Here is a 21,640-nt window from a genome sequence, read left to right on the forward strand (position 1 = left end):
GGAAAAAGTGGTTTCCTACGTGACACCTTAGCAGTACCTTTAACTGGGAATGGTAGCAATGGGCTGCAATCCTGCAAGCTTTCAAAGATCATCAGAGCCTTCTGGATGAGGAAATGTGGAGAGCTCCAGGAGTGTTGGCAACCTGAGTTGCCTTTGTACTTGTGCAGCCCTTGGTCACTTAAAGCAAATTTCAACCATCAGAGTGCATGTGTCACTCCCCTGAGAGAGAGGCTGCCTGCACACAGTGCCCAGGAGCTCCCAGACATCCCTTCTCTCTGCCCTCCTCACTAAGGAGGGGTGGGTTGTCCCTGCTGTAGCTGCTTTTCTCTTGTCACAGCAGCAGGTGAGAGTATGTTGGGACACAGGCCCACAGGTGGCAGCTCACAGCTTCTGTACCCAGCTTCAACCTTGTCTCAGGTAAAGAAGAGGATGATTCCCTATGAGGTGGCTCCCTGTCTTTCCCTTTCTATCAGCAGAAATTCCACCAGGAATAGGCTGAACCAGACCAGCCTTGGTAGCTGTTCCCACCATTCCAGGATGGGTGTCTCTTCATCTCCCACACAGCTGGCCCGTGTACTGCTGTTGCTCAACCTCCTCCATTCTGCCCTTTTGGCAATGATGTGGACAAAAACAGCCTATAAATCTATTCAGATTGTGAGCCTCAGTGCCTGATGCTGGATCTCCAGTCTGTACTTGTAATACCTGCAACTCCAATGTGATTTGCCATCACAAATGTGATGGTGAGATGCTTTGGGCTTTGAACTTTGCACCCCAAAAATACATTCAGCTGTTTGACAGAGGTCTGAGGTTTTCTCTGAAACTTTATTTTTATTTTCACTGGATTTTTTTTGACCTTCCAAATCCTATTTTTTTTTTCTTCTCTCCCCCAGAAGAGCATGTTCAGCAGCTAAATGAGAAAGCTGGCTGGAGCACGCAGATTGTGAGCAGTGTAGGAGCTGCTGGGAGAGAGGAAGGGCAGCAGGAGAGCTGTGACAGAGCACGTGGCTCCTGCCCTCAATTAGCCCGTGTGGCCATCACTGTTGAAATAAAAGCACAGCAGGTCTCCAAGGAGTTCTCTTATGGGTCTTGCTGAATTTATAAGCTGGGACCACAGTATAACTTAATTTCCTGAAATGTCAAGTGGTTTAAACTGGCTGCCTGCTCTATTGGTGTTGTTTGTTTTTTGTTTTTTTTTAATGAACACATTGTAATTCCATTTCCTGCAAAAAAAAAATTCCTATCAGTGTTTGATGATTGCTTAATAAGAGAAATCAGTAAGCACATGGAAAATTCACATCCTGCAGATGAATATAATGGCTATAAGATTTCTTCTGTGGTGCCAGGAGTTGTTGGGTTTTTTTGGTTGTGGTTTGATTTATTTGTATTTTTATCCTTCCAGCTGAGAACATTGATCTGAAACTGTATCCTGAAATGCTGAGACCATTGGTGAGCTGTAGGAGGCCTTCAGCAAACACCAGCTTTACTCCAGAAGGAAAAGGTAGAATTTCCTGGATGAGCAAACTTGAAAAATGTGTATCAAACTGGGGAAAGTAACAATGTTGAGGACAAACCTGTCATGCAGTCTTGTGATAGACTGTGGGTTTTGCTTGATTTCACAAGAGAAGAGGGCTTATCTAATTGAATTGTGGGTGTGAACTCTTAGGAAGGTGACTGTAAAGCTTGCAGGCAAGCTGAAGAGTCCCAAATGGATTTGTTGTTATTTTTTATAGCTCTGTTTCTAGACAAGCCTTTGTTATTTCATAGATGTGATTTCTGAGTCCTGTTAGCTCTTTATTGAAGATCAGTCTTTTATAATTCTTGTGTATGCTGACACTCCTTTAGACCTGGAGATACTGTGTTTATAGGAAACCTGACAGAAAATTTAAAAAGCCTTTTCTTCATGTTAGCTTTCATTACTAACTCCAACAGTCCTCTGTCTAGGGCTTTCTCACTTCAAAGTGCTGTGCAGTCTGTCAGCTAACTGCACAGGGAGGTAAATAAAATGCCTTGCCATTAGTATGGCTTTTCAATTTTTCATAAGTCTCTGAGTGTGGTGTTGAGCAGGGAGCCACAAAGAGACACCCATTGGGAAATATTTGTCAGAGGGACTGACTGACAATTTAGACTGTCTGAACACAGGCCTGAAAGGAAAATCTTGTGTTGTGACTGTTTGCTTTCCAAACATCTCTTGCAATTTCTGTCCTCTCCCAGCTCTGTTTCATGGTTCTCATCTCCTTTCCTCGCACAAGACCATGGTTTCCCAGGCCCCGGGGGAGAAAAGAACTAGCCAGGAATTGTAATGGAAACTCTTGCCTGATTAGGTGTCAGGAACTTATTGAAAATAATGCAATTTTTATGCCATTTCCTATATTTTAGAACCCAAGGGGCCAGTAAGAGAGAAATTGGTCAAGCAAAAATAAAAAAACAAAACATAATGAGCATTTTAATCCTTAAATGATAATTAGCTTTGGTCTGGAGCTGAGGAGTGCACCAACTTTTCTGAGCAGGTTCAAAGCACATTTTCTCATCACACCACAGGCACAGGCATATTGTTTTGTTCAGCTCCTCCCCATCTCAGTGCCTTATATATCCTATATGCAGGAGTATCCTCTGATTACACAGTAATGCCTTGCTTCCCTAAGTATTGGAGACTATTAAGGCACGGAGGTAAATGAACCTTGGGGTTGGGTACTGCCTGTTGCAGAGGGAAGATTTGTTAATTTTTTGTTGTTGGGTCCTGGTGTCATCCCTTTGTGTGCATGTGTGCGCACTCCTGGATGTAGAAATTGCTAGTGTTTAATCACATTCCACAGAAGGCAATTTGAGATGATGTGAAGAAGTGTTCTATTTACTTATTTTTAAGGAGTGTAATTGCAAGCAGGCACTTTTAGCGTGACAAGGAAAGACGAAAGAAAAAATATCAGTCAAACCCCAGAATTTTGGGCATAGTCATGTGACTCTTTTGCTGTTGTCCTCTGGCTGTTCAGAGCCTTTTTGACTCAAGGGGAGACTCTTTTTACTGGCATAGAGGGCGAAGGATGCAGTGACTGACGGTTTTGTGCCTGGCCAGTGTGAAGGCAATGGGTTGTAATTCCGTGTACTTCCTTACTAATATGGCCATCACTTTGCGTTAATCTGGCCACTCTCACTTACCCAAATTTCTGTTCCAACTTTATTATGAGCTACTCAAACCAAGGAAAGAGAGAAACTTTGCCCTTCACAGATAAACCATTTCCTTGGTGTCATAGCCCCACTGGCATTCTCTGCCCTAAATGACTTGGAAGCGCTCTCAGTGGGAGAAGTCAGCTGAGGTCACCCATGAGCATTGCTCCCCTGTCTCCTCACCCCAAGGGGCTGAGATATTTAGACAGCTGCCTCACTGTGAATGGGACTCTCTGGCAAAAGAATTAAGCAAAGATTAAAATCAGTTTTAGCTGTTAAATGTGTGCTTTGCACAGCATTTAGCAACTAAAAGGCTAATTATCTTTGAACTTATGCACGTGGTTTTAGATGTGATCCACACAAGTTGCTATTTTTTTCTTTTGTCTACAAGAAGCTGAAAATCAGGATAAAAATGAGATGCTGGTGTCAGTAAGGGCACAGCTTTGTGAGTAGGCTGAAGGCAGTGCTCGGTCTGCAGTGAAATAGGGCACCTACTGAATGAGAATAGGCTAAAAAAATTACTTTAACACTTGTCATTTAAACTCTCCTGTTTAATGGAAGTTCATGCTCTTGATTAAGGAAATGGAAGTGTGCATGAAGGTAGGAAAATGAGATTGCTCAGAGAGAAAGCCAAGCTCCTAGCTGTAGGGAAAATTTACTCTGGATGTTGATGCTTGGGGCACAGCGAGTGAAATATGGGAGGTGAAGAGCATTGCAAGACCTACATAGGTCAGTGCAGATTGAGATTTAGAAAGTGCTGCAGGGAGATAAGGTGGAATTTGATGCTGAGTTGCAATAGGGAGAGGGGCTCCTTTCCCCTGTGCAGACTGGGTGCTTTGGAAAGCTGCTCAAGGCTCAAGAAAGCCATGTCAATGAAAATATAGACAATGGGAGGAGGTAACATGATGGATAAAATGTTGGTGCCGTTTAAAAACCCTTTAGGGAAGCAAGTAAGCATTGCCAAATGGTGATCAAAAATTCTGGATCTTCCCATCCAGTACGAGCCAAATCATGACATAATACAAACTTTTTTCAGTTTGTATTTTTTTTTTAACCTTTAGATTACCCTTAAATTATATTTCAAGTTTCTTTCTTAACCATAAAACATGCAATTATTACAGAAATGGGTCTAGGAATCAAAAGTGAATTTTTCATACAGCCACTGAAGGGGGGCTGATTGGAAGCCTTTTTTTGCATGGCCTTTCACACAGTTGAAGAAGTCCCTCTTGCTCCCTGTAACCAGCTCTCTCCTTGCCTAAACACCCCAGCTCATGTGTTTGCTGGAGATGGTGTTTCTCAAATGTCTTTTCCCTGGACTCTGTAATCTGTCCACATCTTTTTTGAAGGGTGAGTGAGGCTACAGACAATCCACCAGTTGAGCTTACCTGTGCTGAGCAGGCAGGAAGGATGCCTTTACAAGCATGATTTTTACTAAATCACTGATTTTTACTAAATTAAATCTCCCCACCCCCAATTTTCATAAATTATCAAGATGATTTTGACTTTTGATCTACTCTTCTATATAATATTAGCTCATCTTAGCTTTTTTTTTCTGCCTGCAGAAGTGGCACACATATTGTCAATTAATTAATGTGATTTTCTTTATGAAACTATTGAATAATGGAACTAATTCTGGGTTTAAGGATGTCAAGCAGAACACCCAAGATGATGCTACTTATGAAATGCTTATCAGGTGTACCACCTACAACACTTTTGCTCTGTTTAGGAGATTAATAGTTATTTTTTACCTATTCTTTCTGTTTCACAACAGTATCTCATGGGGAAAAAAAAAGCTGGTAGCAAGTAGTTAAAGAGCTGTCTTGGGTCTAGAGTTCAGACTGACATTAGCTCAGACCTTCTGGTATCATGTACAAATAGAGTCCCAACCTGACCTGTCACAACCCTCTGCAGTTTGTCACACTTCTGTTTTGTCACATGTAAGGTATGATCAATAAAGTTAGTTCTGTTAGCAGTGCTGAAGGTTCCTGCACTGATGTCAAAGAACCAATACTATGAAAAGGCCCAATTCAAGAAAATGTCAACAAGAACTTTTTGCTTCAGTGATGGGCCAGGCATGAATATGATTTATGAAGTGAAAGGTATGGATTATGCATTTGAGAAACCCATTAAGGGTTAGTAGCATGCCTTAACAGAAGAAAGATCTCCAGCTCCAGCAGCTTTGATTTGGAGGTATCGCGGGGAAACCAATTTCTTCTAGCAATTTAACAATGTAAATAAGTTCTAAGGTGATGATGAGAAGATGAATATGTTAGCCAGAGTAGAACCGAGCAGCAGCAAAGCGTTGGTGTGGCAAGGTTCACAAAAGGCAGCTTTGAATGGCAAGCACCAGTTTGGGCAAGAGGTTTTCAATTTGAGCCAGCCAGGAGAGGTTAGAGATCCACACAGGACACATTCCTGATGACTCCACTACTCTGTCCTTATTTCCATGGCTCTGCTGGTTGCCTACCACCTTGGAGAGGTGCCGCAGGCACTTTCTAGAGGGCTTATGTCATTGGTCAGAGATCTCTGTATATGTAAAATCAGGGAGAGATCCATACCATCCCTGCACAACTGATGTTTGTAGATGATGGGTGAGGCAGTGATGTCTCAGGGAGCTACACTGCCTTGGGCTATGATCTCATAAGTTAAGCAGGGTTGGGCCTGTTTGTTTTTGGATGGGGACTTAGAAGGAGAAGTTGATTGCTACAGTCAATTTGACTTGGTAATTCAGAAGGTGGTGCTCTTCCCCCTAGGTAGCTCAAGCTGACATGCCAGAATGATTAGACTCACCACAACTCCTAACCTTTTGGAAAAAAATGTAAACCCAACATCCTCACCTTTCCAGAATGAACATCATGGGACTCCTGTTCTAACCCCAAAGTCCCAACCAAATTCCATCTCAAAGCAACCACACCCTGCAGATGGAGATCCACCCTGACCTTCCAGGAGGATGCAGTAAACTTTGCTCTCCCTGCTGGGTTGCATGATACCTCCAGCTGAACTGCTGCAGAGCTCAGGAGAGATGGCAGCAGTACTTCTGGGGCAGGCAGCAAATGCCCTCTCATTTAACCAGTGCAAGTGTCTCACTGTACAGGGACTGTTAAAATGGGAAGTGTTTTCCCACCAATAGGGAATTGGGCAGCCTTGGTGATACCTGGTTTGAGGAATGGCCTCCTTGTGCTGAATGTAGCAGCTGGTGCCTCTCTCTGTTTTGCCTTTGTCTCTTCCCATTGCAGCACAGTGCCAGGCTCTCACAGCACAGGCACGCTCTGCTGCCCACTGCCCTCTAAGAGGGACAAGAAAAATTTTCTTAGCTGTTTTGCACACCTCTTAATATTCCAGTGTGGCTACTTGGGCCAAATTCTAAAGTGAGGTAAGTTATTTAGCAGCATGTAGGTGTAAAGTGCTGCAATTTTCTGTTCTGAGTGGGTGGTAAGATAGGGGTGCAGCAGGAAAAGCAGCAAAGAGGATGGCATTAGATAACATGCTCTGTGTGCTGAGGGCTGCTGGGAAGGGAGCTCTGGTTGCTTTGGCCATGTCTAAAGGCAGATTTGCTCAGTATTTGTTTGTTTTCTAACCTGTGAATGTGCTTGCGTGCATTCTTCTCTTTTGGTTTAGCTTAAACCTTTCCTAATCCTGTTAGCAGAGATAAATCTCCCTGAACCACAAGTAAGTGTCTGCACGGGAGTTTGCACGAGCTGAATTAAATCTGCATGAAATCACGCCTGGTGCCCTTGTGTGGGTAAACACAACCTCATGTTCCTTCCAGCATCCTCGGCTTTCCCTGGCGTGCTTTCCCTGCCTGCTCTCCCCTCTTGGCAGGGGAGGTCACATTGAAGCATCTCATGCTCAATTTCCACAGGAAAATAAGCAAATCCCCCTTCACCACCAGGAAAAGGGCAGAGTGAACCTAAACTAAGTTCTCTGTGTGAGGTCTGTCAAGAAAGATTCCCTTGAAGGGCTGTGTGCCAGCAGGACCGTGTCCCTGACCTAGTGACATGCAGAAGGAGGGGTGCTCCCAGTATTAGCCCCACTGCTCTGTCCTGGCACAGCACAGTGGGAGAGGCAGCTGGGCTTAGCTCAGGATTTTGAATATTCTTTACCATGCATGTCCTGTCTTGACAGTATTTATGCAAATTTTTAAATAGAGGAAAAAGCTGTCACGTAAAACAAAAAAATTCATCCGAAGGCCAAATATGTAGGTTGTTCGGCTTCTGTGTTGTTGGTTTTTTTTGTTTTTTTTTTTTTTTTTTTTTTGGGGTTTTTTTTTTCCAATTAAAAAGAAGGTAACCTATAAAACAACGATCTAGTTTAATATCCTCATTAGATGTTCCAGGCAGTATCTGAGTCACACCATTTGTGCTGTGCTTTGTACCCCTGCGGGGGATGTAAAAGCTCCATTTTTGGAATATGCCTTGGTCCACCCCAGTCAGATGTGCCAGGTGAGATTTCCAAGGTGCAGGGTTGTGTGTAGTGAAAGTGAATTCTCTCAGGATATAGCTGCTGTCAGGACAGGACCCCTCAAGTCAGTACTTGAGGTAATTGTTTTAGGTTTTCCTGTCCTTGCAATCCATGTCACATTTTTGAGTGAAAATGCACCCGAAGTCAAAAAAAATTCCCAATGCATTGCCTCGTCCTTATTTTTGTTTCTGGTTAGTGGAACTCCACTGAGTTTAATTCCCACCTAATGCTAAGATCCATCACCTTTAATTGTCATCAAAAAACACTTATAAGGAGCAACAAAAGGAGCTGCTGGAGGATGTCTCTTCTTCAGCACTGGAAGAACTGCTGCATGTTCTCATGTCATGAGCAGCCAATTTACATCAGCATGGACATTTCTTATGCAGGTAGGGGTCTTCTGGATTGTTTGGACTATTTCACCTGGGTATTTTTGCAGACATAGCTAGTAAGATGCCTACTGGTTAATACCAACTGTGATAATGTGTTTTGTGACACAGATTCTTGTTTGCTAAGGGCCAGAGTAAACCAGACTTTTCTCCTGGGATCTGCATACCACAACATTTCAGAGATCACCATTGTGGAGACTTCTTTTGATGAAGACTCAAGGTCACAACTGAGATACAACAGTCCAATAATTTATTGCTGATCAGCTCACAGCTCCTGTAATGAGCCACAGTGCCAAACCTGTCTTTCACATAACTAAGAACATCTACACTGAGAGTTGCCACTTCCCAGCTCATGTACAAATGCTTTAATCTGTGGGGCAGCACTTGTGGGTCTTTTCCACCATTACAGGATCATAGAACATAAGGCTGAATGTTATCTTCACTTTAGAGCACTTTGTACCCAATAGGAAGGGGCTGGAAAAGGGATTCTCCTTTAGGCTATAGATCCCCCCACCTGCTGTATCTCCATACCCCTCCCAGTGTGGTGAGCTCCAGGCACTTGGCAGACTGCAGCCCTTTTTCCACTAGAATTGCAGTTTCCTCCTTGGGCTGTGTCTAAATTTCCTTGGCATGGAGGTAAGGGCTGACGCTACCATCACTCCAGGGAATGCAGGAGCATACAATTATTACCTTTCAGATTTGCTATACAGATATGCTTGGAAACCTCCATTCTTTCCTTCCTTAAAAATACATGTCTCTAGTTGCTGCATTTGGAAGCTGTGGGTCTCTGACTCTCATGGTTTGCCTGTTCAGGGTGACAGATATAGATATAACCTTTACCTAGTAACTAGTGAAATTGCTTTTCCCAGTGCAGGGGTATGCCTGCATGCTATTAGCATTAAAGATTTCAGGTTCCAGACTTGCTGCTGACTTCAATGAGTCTATTGTAATGTTATTTGAAATACTGTCTGTTGGAATTTTTCCTTGAAAGTTGTCAGTTGAAACTTATTTTTTGTTTAATGCCTAAAAGTTTTCCTTTACCTGATTTTCCCTCTTTCTCTCCTGAAACATATGCATGCATGAAAATAATTTGACTTCTGGAAGTCTGGACACTTTCCTAATGCATTTAATAGTAGTGAGGACATAAAATACTGTGCTGAATCCTCTGGGAAACCTACAATTAGTGGGATGAAAATACCTTCTGTAAATGATTGAGCTCATGGAACAGTGTGAGTAATTAAAATGCTGTGCAGGACAGAGCTGAAAATCCTTACAGGATTATCAGTGAGGCATTGTTTAAAAGATGTCCTTGGGCTGGACAGTGGCAGCAACATTAAGTGCAGGCATTACTCAGAGCTTCTGCTGAGAATGGAAGGTGGCAGGTACCATGTGCAGTACCTGGTTAGTCTTCTGTTTTCCTCCATTTTTATCCTTGCTGTTCCAGCTGAGAGGAGCTCTTCGTACTCATTTATTTCATCCCAGAAGGTCTGCAGATTGATTGATTGGATGTTGGGGAATTTTTGTTTATTTGTTTGATTGTTGTGGTTTGTTTTTTAAACCAGTCTATAATGATGGTTGGGAATGTAGAGCCAGGGAAGGGACAGCTTTGAAAAGTTCTCTGTACATCTGCTTGTGTGGTGGTCTTAGTGCATGTGTGTATAAGGTCTTATCCCAGGATAGGCACCAAAGGGCTGCCCACAGACCTGGTTAAACATTTAACACCTAGCTGCAGTTTCCATGACTCCATGCATTTTCCAAATGTATTCTAGAGCCTGAAGATGCCTACAGAGCTTTCAAAGGGCCTTAGCTCATTGGATACCCAAATTGCTGTGACTTTGATGGGATTGATATGTCTAACTTTATTAGGATCCTGTGAAAATTGCTCTAGGAGTCCATTTGCCATGCACCCAAAATCCTTGTGAAGTATGATCAGGGTTTGTTTTTTGTTTGGCTGTTTTTCTGCCTGAAGCTGCACTTCCCACCATCGCAAGTCCTGCCCAGCTTGCATAGAACAGCTTCAGGAATGGCAAAGGCTGCAAGGTGCTCACACACAGTGATAACCAGTTGGATAGGATTGAAAAGGACAGTGACAAGTTATGCAAGTGAGCAGTGGGTAATTTACTTTGTGAAGATATTTAAAACTCACCATTGTTTTGGGCTCATGAGTGGAAGTTTATTATGATAAATTTGTTGGAAGTTAAGGTCACATTTTTGTTTCCTGGGTGAAAAGAGAGACCAGAAAAATACAGAAATAGAGTTACAAGCATAGTTTGCAGATGTCTGGATCCTTTCAGTGTGGGGTGGCACGAGTGACCTGGTGGGTGTAGGCTGGAGGAGGGGTATGAAAGGGGAAATGATTTATACACAGCAGGCCTGGAGTGAATTTGAGCTGAAGAACTTTGCAGGGATGACAGGAATGAGAGAAAGGGAAGAAGAAAGGAAAACAGAAGTTTTCCTTGGCTGGATGATGGTGATGGGACTGGAGGAACTGGTGTGAAGATGTGTGTGAGTGGGTCAGACCTGAGCCATGCATGAGGGCAAGGGGGAGCTGACTTGGGTACAAAACAGGTTAAACAAGGATATATGGCAAGGAGGTAGGAAAAGGAGAGGGAGCTGAAGGCTGGGAATGTAAAAGCTGAGTCCAGCAAGACAATGGGGGTGAGATGGCAGGCAGGCCTTTCCTTTTCCAGAGGCAGTTGCTTATGAATACCCATTATGTCTGGTTTTATCTCTCTGCAAGGAAGCTTTAAAAGCATGAATAATACCTTATTAGGTAGAGGGTAAAGCCCCTCCTTTTTATCCTGCTTTAATTCATGTTTCCTCTGCTTTGGTGGCTGCCTTGTATGTGGTGCTGTTAGAAGTGCAATTATCATTCTTCCTGGTTGGGCGGTATGAAGGGCGTAGCCTCTCCCAGCATCTCCTGGAGGCTTATTGCTCAAGAGAGAGGAGCTGTGCACGAGAAGCCAAATTAAACTGAGCAAAGAGGAGGCCATTTCCACTGCAGGATGGAACAGATTGTTTTGCTGAAGACCAGGTCAGGAGCTGTTCCAGGGGAGAATGTAGCAAATTCTCCCCTAGACCAGCAATGTGGGGAGTTTGTACCACGGAGTTGAAAGGCAAAACGCTGTGGATCTTTGTGGCTCAGCCTGCCTCTCTCCCTTTTGTCCACTGCTTTACAGATGTGGGTTGCTGACTATCCTCTGCTTGACACTGGAATGTTGTCCTGCACAGACTTCAAAAAGTTGTAAAATTCTGATCCCCGCCCCTGGTCTTTTTCAGGATCTTGACTGTTGCTTCTTAGAGTGCTATCCAGACCTAGTTTAAAGATCTCAAGTCATGGAAAATGCAATGCATTCTTGAAAGAACCACCTTCTCCCTTCCTTTTTTAAAAAGCATCACTTTTCTCAGAAGAATTAATCTGTTTTTTAGCTGTCTTTTACCATTGCATCACCACTGTTTTCCCTCTGCTTTTTGGTAAGAGTACCTTACACACCACTCAGTGGTCAGCTTTGAGGGGCAGAGTGTCTTCATCTCTGTTTGCCAGGATTCCAGATGTCTCTGAAGCTTTCTGAGCACCAGGCAACAAACAGTTAAGGCAGTTGAGCCACAGGTCTCAGAACATTTTGCTAGGGAGCCAGGTGAGCAAAGAACAGATAAAGGCAGCACCTGCCTATGGGTTTGGAACAGCCTGGGGCCATGGATAGAATGTAAATACACTCTGAAAATCTTATTGTCTGACACTCTGCCAGCGTCTTCTGGGCTCTTGTCATGGAAAATATTTTAGCTGAGGTCATTCAGTCAGCAAAAAACCAGGATTTAATACCCTCTGAGGTGCCAACTTGCTTCTTTCTTTGTGTCAATAAATAAACAAAGCAGGGTAGCATTTCATGTTGCCAGGATCATCTTTGTTTTATTAGGAAGGGCTTAAAGGTTGTTGATTTTTTTTCCCCTTCTCCTTCCTCCTCTTTAAATGCAAGGGCTGTATGTTTCTGCTCCCTTTCTCTGTTTGCTCCTCCTGGCTCATGTACACGCCCAGCCTTTAGAGTTAGAACTAATGTCTGCTTCTTGTAAATCTCTGCTGGCTGCCCCAGGCTGTGTTTTTAATTCCTTTATTCAGCTTTGAGATGAGTAGGAGAAAGGTGCAGCTTTTTGAGATGATGGAAGTTGCCATTTCCCTTCTTCAGTCAATTAGGCACTTTGGTTGTTTTCAGCTAATTCTCTAAAACTTTCCATTGATGATAGCGCTAAGGGGCGTGGGGGGAGCTGAGGGATCTGGGAGGGAGAAGAGGGAGGGCTGGTAACTGGATTATCTACTGGTAGGATGACTGATTTGCTGCCTGTGTCTCTGGGACAGAGAAACAACCTGACTTCAGAGCTGTATTCAGAGAAGCTGAGCTTCTGGTCAGTCAGATTTATGGCTTTTGATTGTATTTGTGCGCTGCCTGTCCTTTCTCAAGAGTGACATGAGACATGGTGATCCTCTCTGTTCTCAGGGAAACCCTTACTTTTTCTTCCAAATCCTTGCAATGGGAAATTCCTTCAAAGTTTGCATGGAGTTTCCCTTAATTATGTATCTTGGTGACCCTTCCCACATCTTTCAGCTCCAGACCCATCCACCAGTGCCCAATTTGGGTAAGTCATGGGTGTGCAGGCACTGCTGGGTGAGGAGGAACCATCTGTCTAGAGGTGATCCCTACCTATTGAAAGCCCTCACCTCATCTATATTTTGGCTAGCTGTCCATCCCTGGCTCCTTTGAGCCTTCCTTACTGGCCTGCAATTCCCAAGCCCCTCGTGGGTGGTGAGTGCCTCATACAGATGTTACAGAAGGCACTACAGCATCATGGCAAGTCCAGCAATGGTGTTCCCTTTCTTCCACTGTGTTTCAGCAATGATGTGAGAGCAAAGAATGGGCTTTGCCTTCTGAAACATCAGCTCTTTCTGCTTTCAGGCAGGAAGGAATGAGATCAGTCCTTCCACATCAGCACTTTTCTTTATCTTGTTTTCTGCCCTAAGTCTGTCAGGGTCTGTGGCTCACCTGGTAATGAGTCTGCAAACCTTGGGGCTGGGAATCATCTCACCTGCTTTTAGTTATCTAAAACTTAGACATAAAGTTTAAGATTGTCATCTAGACTCCCTCTTTGCTCAGTGAGGAGTGATAAACAGCCCATGCCATTCACCTTACCCACTCTAGACATCTGCCTTAGGTTGGGATGATTCATACTTTGGAAGCTCCCATGTGCTCCACAAACTCTCTGGGAGGCTTAGGGGAACATTCAGATCTGGACCCCTAACTCTCACAGGGCTCTTCATCTGAGAAATCCAGCACCTGCTTCTTTTTACCATTTACCATGGATATTGTCTAGGTGCAGGGTAGAATTATACTGTCACTTGTTTTAAGGGGGGGAGCGACTCATGCCCACCTGACTGTTGAGATGTCTTTGTGCTGATTTTGGTTGGGATGGAGATGGTGTTCTGTCTATGGTGGCCCAGAGGAACAGAGAATTTTTTTTAAAGTGAGAAGGTAATAACTACTTGGTCAAATGTTGTCATTCTGGTATTTTTTTTTTATTTTCATTCAATCAGGTGGATTTTAAGGCTAACAATTTCAGAGCTGATGAAAAAAATATGGGGGTCTGGTTTCTATTAAAACTAAAGCTCTCAACTGCTTTATATTTACCCTTATACTAGCTTAGGATGTGATTGCTTATCCCTGTGTATATCTTTGAAGGGGAAAGACTGCAGGCATTCCCCACCCCGCATGAGACACAGACCTTAAAATACAGAGGGAAAAATAGAGCTTGGAGCCGAGCTAATCTTCTCAGGTTGCTGCTGGGAGCACAAGGGTGGCAGATTGCTGTGGCAGGGGACCCTACTCTTCAACCAAAGACAGGAACTAGGCTGACAGGACAATAATAGTGTGTTGGCTCAACTGGCAAACACACATCCCCTTTGGACAGACTCAAAATGTTACATTGAGAAGCAGTTAATACACCGTTGTGTAAAGCTCCTAATGGACTGGAGCCAGAATGCTCCATTAACCACACACATATAAAATATTCATTGAGCTTGGGTTTGGTTGCCAAGCTGGAGGAAGGGGGAGAAGCTTTGTGTATGGAGATAACACTGTCAGTATTGAGGGCTGAAGGGAGGAGTTGATGATGTGTTCTGAAATCTTTTATTCTTTTTAAGAAGAGAAGTACTTTTCATCCTTGGCAGGAGGCTAAGGGGTGCAAAGAGGATTAAATGCAATACTTGCCAGGTTTTACATTTCTTGTTTAATTGACCAAGGGTTGAAGGTACCTCCTGCCTCTGTGCCAAACTCCCTGATCTGCTGTGTACCATGTGCTTCCTGCAAATTAAACATAGGGTCAGTCTTTAGAAAATAAAAATATTGCAAAAACCACAATTTTGTTCCCCAGAAGGTTGGCTTCTAAATAGAAGAAAACTTCCCTAAGCACAGGAAAGTGAGGACTGTGGAGATAGGAAGTATAAACACTCAGGTTTCTCTCTGAAAAACACATGTTCACCTGTTTTTGTGCTAGTTTTAGGTGTGTGGTAAAAGAAGCTTTGTTTTCTGGGTGCTGAATGTACAATGAGCATTTAGAAGAGATTAGGTTGGGAGAATTGGCTTGACTTGCTTTGTACTTGAATTTTAGGAGACAATGAGGCAAATAGTAAAATCGTGTTTCAGGCTGGATGAGTAAACATGTGTGCAAAAGATACCGTCCATTTGATCCCTCTCCCTCTTGCCAGAAGGCAACTTTGTGTATCCACTTAAACCAGACACATGCTGGAAGAACCACAGCCCTGCTGGGGAGGGGCAGGCAGGCTGTGGTGCTCTGTGGGATGGATAACTGGGAATACAAGGCCAGGAGGGAACATGTTGTGGTTTGCCTGTGCTCTGGGGCCTTTGTATCTTGTGGTGTCTGAGCAGCCTTTGAGAGGGTACTGGAGAGGAGCTGGTGACCTTCCTTGTGCATCGTGTCCGGTCCTGGTTGTGTGAGCACCAAGAAATACAAGGGAGATGTCCAGAAGGCAAAACAAAACATTTTGATAGGAGAGGACAGTAAAGAACAGGAGCTCTGTTACAGCATTCAAAAATGTCCATGCAATGAGAGACCCATTGTGTGTCTAAGGAAATGGTGTGGGAAGAAAGAGGAGAGACATCTTAGAAACGGGAGAGATGCTCAAAAATGGATGATGTCTTCTGAAATGGGGCCAGCCAGGTTGGTGGCACTATGGATGAAAACAACCACTGGGAGAGTCTTCCAAATTATTTGAGATGAGGTCCTGGTGAAGAACACATTCATCCTGATGGCAAATTTCCTTCTGTGCCTTCATGGCGGGGCAGAACAGCCACCAATAATGTTCAGATAATGCAAGTCTAAGCAAATGCCCTGTTAAACCAGGCACATGCAGACCAAGACCAAAAGTATCTGTGCTTTCCTAGAAATATTAAATGCATATAAGGTGAAGATGGGTGAATTTCACTGTACTGGCATCAAAGAAATCCTACTGAATGAAGCTGATCAGTACCAACACTGCACTACCAGGATACTCATGATGTGGAAATAACAGGAATAGATTTTGCCATTGGAGAAGTGACTCAGTCAGCTGGAAACCAGAATCCAATAAGATAAATCAATTGTCTGTATCATCATTTGCCACCCACTCCCTATGAATTGGATGTTGCCACACTAAATAAAAAAAAACCATTACAATAAAATTATCCTTTTAAACAGCTGACCACGGCAGTGAAAATATCTATGAAATACTTAAAAAAGATCAGAGGCAATGGAGAGTATGCAAGAAAATAGACTGGAGAATATTTATCCTACTTAGGATATAAAGGGCAAATTTTAATTGACATTTTTAAACAGACCAATAAAAAAGTAATTTTTGACTAAGACCTTGTTTAAATTACAGCTGTTGCACCGAGGAATGACTTGGCAATAGTGACTATTCATGGTCAATTTCATTACTTTAGTAGGAAAAACAACATAAGGAAAAACCCAAAAACCAAGACTGTTTTTATTTCAAAAACATTTTAATATTAAGAAATTTAATTTTAATAGCATTAATGAGTACTTAATTAAGAATGTAAGTATCATGCCTCTATATAGTGGGGAAAACATACTAGTTCCTAAAATTCACCTAACCCCCAAAAATTTACTAGTTAAACAGTGGAGGAAGGGGGCAATACAATGGTGTCCTCTAAAAAGTGGAAATAATGCCTAAACAAAGAAATCAGAGAGGAATGTAATTTCTTACTAGTTAAATGTAAACCCATTGCAATACAAACTAAAATGGTTTGAAGGGTGACTTATAAAACCCATAGAAAATCGTAAAATATTTCCTTCAAATGCAACAGGTACTGACAGTCTGGTGGGTCCAGCAAATGCAGGAAAGTCCTCCAAGGATTGAGCCCAAGGGATAGTCCTGATTTAAATTATTAACAGAAAAGCTTTTAAAACAGACATTAATGAAATGAACAGTAGCAAATCACCAGGACAAATGATATTCACTCAAATGTTCTAATTGCTGTGGTGTGAAACTCTCAGGTTCAGTCAGCCTCAGTTATCTTACTCAGCAGAGGCAACTAATGTGACACCAATCCTAAAAAAGTGTTCCAGAAGTGGTGAAAAAAGCCTGCAGTCTGGCTTGTCTACCAGGAAAATTGAAAGGAAATTATAACAGATTTAGTGGCAGCATATCTAAATACGATATATTGTGGGTATGCTAACACGACCTTTGTCAATTAAAGGCATGCATTGCAAACCCTGGAGAATTTCAAAGGAATCAATAAGCATCTGGGAAAGCATGTGACACTTAATATAGCATGTTTGGGGTTTTGAATGGATTTTGAAAAAGTCTCAGCAAGGTATGAAGAAAAAGATAGCTGTAACTAGCCAATTTTCACACTAGAAAATGTTCACGTTCTTTTTACTGATCCTTTGGCTGTGAGGAGAGGAGGGCAGTCCTTGTAGAATTTCTGGGGCAGGGGCAAACATGTCCTTCAACAATGCTGCCTGAAAAAGAATTAGTAGGAGAGCAGGAAAGTCATTCAGGCCAAAAAAATCATTATCACTGCAATAACTAAAGCTTTTTGGTCGTTTTCTCAAGAATCTTGTGAGACTGGGCAATACTGTGGCAGACAAAAGTCAAGGTTAGTATACATAAATAACACAGGGGAAAATAATACTGGCCATTCTTGCCTCTAGGTTGCTATGTTTTCTGTGGTTTCTGTACTCAGGAAAATGATTAATAAAGGCATAGCTGCTCATTTTCCTGAAATGTCAGGCAAGTACTAAAAGTCTATAAATGTCAAAGAGAAATTTTTGGAGTTTTTTTGAGTAATTGACAGCAAAATAAAAAACCTATGCCACTGCAGTACATAGAGAAGAGAGACAGAGATATGGATCTTCCTGTAGTGTTTCTGCATCTTGGGTGCTACATGAAGGACTGTTCACTCAATTTCTTAAAATATGTATTAGAAGTAGAAAGCATAGAAGAGAGCAGTAAGAGTAGCTAGAAGTATGAAATGTCTCTTTTTTAATGGAGAAGTCTAAATAAAGTAATGCTTCTCTGCCTTAAAAACTGAAGAAGCATTTGACAGAGGCTCATAATATCGTGAGTGATATGGAGGAGGTGAATGGGAAGTGACCTTTCCTTTCTCCCTGCAATGTAAGAACTAAGGCTGCTAAAGAAACTAGATGGACAGTGGCATTGAATAAAAGGAGCACTTTTTCTTTATTTTATTGTGGAAGTGATAACAGATACTGGAAATTGCAAAATGAAATGAATTTAAGAGAGGATGAGTCAAAATTCTGTAGGATCAGGGACTACTAAACACAAGGGCTTGTGTGGGCTTGGAGATTGCTTCAAGTCCCTAAATTGGCAATGGCCAGAAGCTGGAGGACTGTGACCATTCTGTGCATGGCCTGTGTTGTGTGTCTGTTAAGTATCTGCTTTCGGACAGAGCAGCAGGTAAACTGCTGCTCTGCACCACCATGTTTGTATCCCTATTCTACTAAGGTTGAACATATTTAACCCCAAAATTTGTTTCCTTCTTTGAGTTGTCTCGCAGTTCACTTGGAAATATTCCTTTTCTTTTCTGTAGGTTTGTGTGAGCTTTTGGCCCAGCTGCCAATACTCAGCTTTTCCTGCTTGATGTACAAGTTTCTGTATCCTTTATAAAAAGGGATAAAAAGATCCCTTTTTATATTCAGAGATCAGCACTATGTGTTTTCTTTTAAAAATCACAGTATTTCAGCCAGATTCACAAAATCAGTTGATTTATAAGCCTGAGTTAACAATGCATGTAAACAGAGGACTAACTTTAAGCATATGCTTAAGTTCTGTGTATCTCGGCCACATGCTTAAATGTTTTGCCAGGTAAAAATAGAAGCATGATTTAACAGTAAGCCTGACTTTCCATTGTGCTATTTTAGTTTTATGCTGATTTATCTCCAGCTAACTCAGCCAGGATACAGGACTTGGTTTGGAGAAGACAGCTTTGGTCTGAAAACAAGTTGTTCCAAACCCTAGAGCTGGAAGAAGTTCTCTAGGACCAAAGATTTACAAGAAGGGGTGTGAGGGCAGAGTGTTAGGCTGCTGCTTCTGGATACATGGTATGGGTTTGAGTTTCAGGCTGGAATTGCACAACACCCAGATACAAGTGGGTGTCTGGCCGAGCTGACTAAGTTAAAAGCATCCAGATGTGAATGTTTTGGCTATGGAAACTTTTGTGCTTTAAATGTGCTAGCCCAATTTTCTTGGGAGAATATTTAGACTTCTTCTTCTGCTAAGTTTTCTTTTTTCAGCATCATTTAAAATGTTGAGCAAAGTAAGGATTTGTCCATAACATAACATGACATAATATAACATAACAATCTGCCCCTTGGAAGGTAATCACAAGCCATTTCAACTGGATTTGCCTAAAATGTGAATAGATACTAGGAGAGAAAAAGTACTGCTCCTATTCTGAATTGAATTGAAAAATCAAGAAACCTCAACAGTGTTTGAGAGAGGAATAGCAGAATATTGTAAATATTATGCTAGAAGGATGAGATGCTGTACCCACCCAGGTTTGATAGCAGTCCAAAGGCATGGAAATTAGTCAGGAGACTGGATTCTTTAATTTCTAATGTTTCAAGCTCCTAAATCAGAGAATCAGCTGCCTGATTTTGTTTGTATTACAGTTACTTACCCAGCAGTTTGAAATTGAGACATCAGACTCTTCATAAAATAATCTAGATTTATACCAATTGCTTTCAGCTCTGTGTGAATAGTTGTCCTAGAATTTAGAATGCTACTAACTTGAAATTGTTGAGAGCTCTTAGTTTTGAGTTATGTTATAGAATGTATTTCTTTGTTCTGAATTAATTATTTAATAGGGGAAAGGAGAAGGCATGAGAAATCCCTTGAATCATTTGAAGGAAAGATTGATTCCACTCCACTGAAACACTTGGCCTACAGATGTCCCCTAGGAGTCCTTTAGTAAACATCAGACAAGAATGGCAGTAGAATTTTCATTGCATTCTCTCAGGTAAGGGAAATGAGGGATCAGGATAACAGGTGGAAACCCATAAGTACCTAAAGAATGATGTAGGGAACATAGAGTAATATTTGTAATGCTTTGTGAGTGGCTGGGGGTTTTTTAAATTTTTTGTCTTTAACTCTAATATAGCCCACAAAGGTTACTGATGACTAAATTTTGTGTTCTTCTAGACTAAAAATATAAATGTGTTCTTATAGAAAAACTAAAGGAATTTCTATATCTTGGAGTTTTTGAGCAGTTTACCTCCTTACATTTGTACTGAAGTCTTTCAGGACTCATAAGATTAGTCTCTTTTTTTGGCTGGGCAAATGCAAACTAATACTAGATTGTGTAGGCAGCTGTGGATTGATATGAATGAATCACCAAAACTCATCAATATCTGCAGATATTTTCTTGACAGCAGTGGAAAACTGCAGGGCTGGAGCCACAGGGTGCTGGATTAAATAATTTTTGCTAACACATATGGGAAGTACAATTCCCTTGAGTCTAGAGGTAGGAAGAGTCACCTGCATGGAGATGTGTGGCAGCTTTTTCCTTCCATCCCAGCAGAGGAATGCTGAAATAGTGTTTTTCACTGTGATGATAAAGCCAGACTAGTTTTGAAATGAGTGTCTGCTGTCTTCTGCAAATAAGATTGCAGCAGATGGTTTCATTGCTCCCCAGTTGCAATCAGAAATATGAATTCTGCTTAAAACACTGAGGAAAATACTATGAAAAAGTAGTGCAGGCTTTGTGTGCCAGTGTGAAATGGATGTAGAGATAACATGGCTAAAAGCAGAAGTGTAAGACTTGCCTTTAATGGGTACCTTATCTGGAGAAATTACATAAACCTCTGGGTTTTTCTTGCAGTTCTGTGCACAAATAGGTGTGTGTGCTCTGTGTGAACGTAGCAGAGACCAGCCTAGGTCACAAAAACAGAGCAAGTCTTGTTCTCTGGGACTCCACATTGGGTTTTAGGAATATGGAGGTCCATTTCTCATTTTGTTATAAAGTTTTTCCATGTCTTCTTGCCAGATCTGCCAATTTATGGACAGGTACTTATGCATAGTACTGCAGGCTAAAATATTTGTGCATCTAAAAATATATAGGTAGATGTGCTCTCCCACTCTTGCAGAGAAGCAGTGAAAGGATTCCTGAGTGCAGTTATGTCACCACACTGGTTTTAGAACTGGAATCTCAGCCATAGAGAAATGTTCTCCTGGAAACAGCAAACAAAGAGTGGGTTGTTCCCTCCTGCCACAGTATATCCCCAAGTCCTGGTGCAAGGAACTGCTTTTCATGTGGACAGTTACATCTCCCTAAAGTTCTACATGCATGTGCACGTGCTCTCTCTGGTTTTCTTGCACTTGAGTGTAAAACACAGATCCCCTTCAGGTGTGAAACCTCCACGTTCCCCATGTCTGGTTTGCTGTGTACCTCACCAGGAGCAATATGGGTACACGGTGGCTTCTTTCACAGTATAGATGTCCAGCTCCAATTCACTGTTGCTTTTCCCTTGCACTGCATTCCTTGCTAATGCCAATATAACCTCTTCTTCCCTCCCTCTCCATCCTCAATGTGAATTGACTTGCTGCAACCTGCTACTCTCCAGAAATTACAAAGCCTAGGAAGATAATTTGTTGCTGGTGTTGATAGCATCTGTTTATTCTAACGCACCAGTTGGGCTGTGCTCGCCTGCACAGAGGGAGAAAATGACCTTCAGTAGAATCACAAACTTAATTCTGGATTAGCATCTCCCTCGGCAGCTGACTGTTGGGAATCTGAAGTCCCTGTTTTCAGGGATGCAGCAGCCAAACCAGTGCAGAGCAGGGCTGCCACCAGGGAGGCAGGAGACAACCTAGAGTTTTTTCAAGAGTAAGAAAGTATCTATCACAGTAGATTTGTGGCCTGGAAAATGCTGTGCACCAGATCTTTTTTAGGATGCTTGGATTCCTCGTTTTCATAAGTGTGAAAACTGCTTCTGCTACTTTGCACACCAGTGCCCAATTAGTCTTCAATGCTGGTGCCTCAAGGAAGGTCTGATTAGGACATTGTTACTTGGAGAATCAGATAAAGAAGATAATAGAATTT

At 42.2% G+C, this 21,640-nt stretch overlaps 1 long non-coding RNA gene across 1 annotated transcript; it reads left to right on the forward strand.

The window, feature by feature from the left end:
- The first annotated feature begins 8,087 nt into the window (after window positions 1-8,087).
- On the forward strand, window positions 8,088-20,686 carry LOC137479929 (uncharacterized). Its single transcript, XR_011002601.1, has 3 exons — window positions 8,088-10,111; window positions 18,131-18,405; window positions 19,407-20,686. It is a non-coding gene; the product is annotated as an uncharacterized lncRNA (long non-coding RNA).
- The last annotated feature ends 954 nt before the right edge of the window (window positions 20,687-21,640 follow it).

Source organism: Anomalospiza imberbis, chromosome 10 (genome assembly GCF_031753505.1).
Source record: "Anomalospiza imberbis isolate Cuckoo-Finch-1a 21T00152 chromosome 10, ASM3175350v1, whole genome shotgun sequence".
Lineage (NCBI taxonomy): Eukaryota > Metazoa > Chordata > Aves > Passeriformes > Viduidae > Anomalospiza > Anomalospiza imberbis.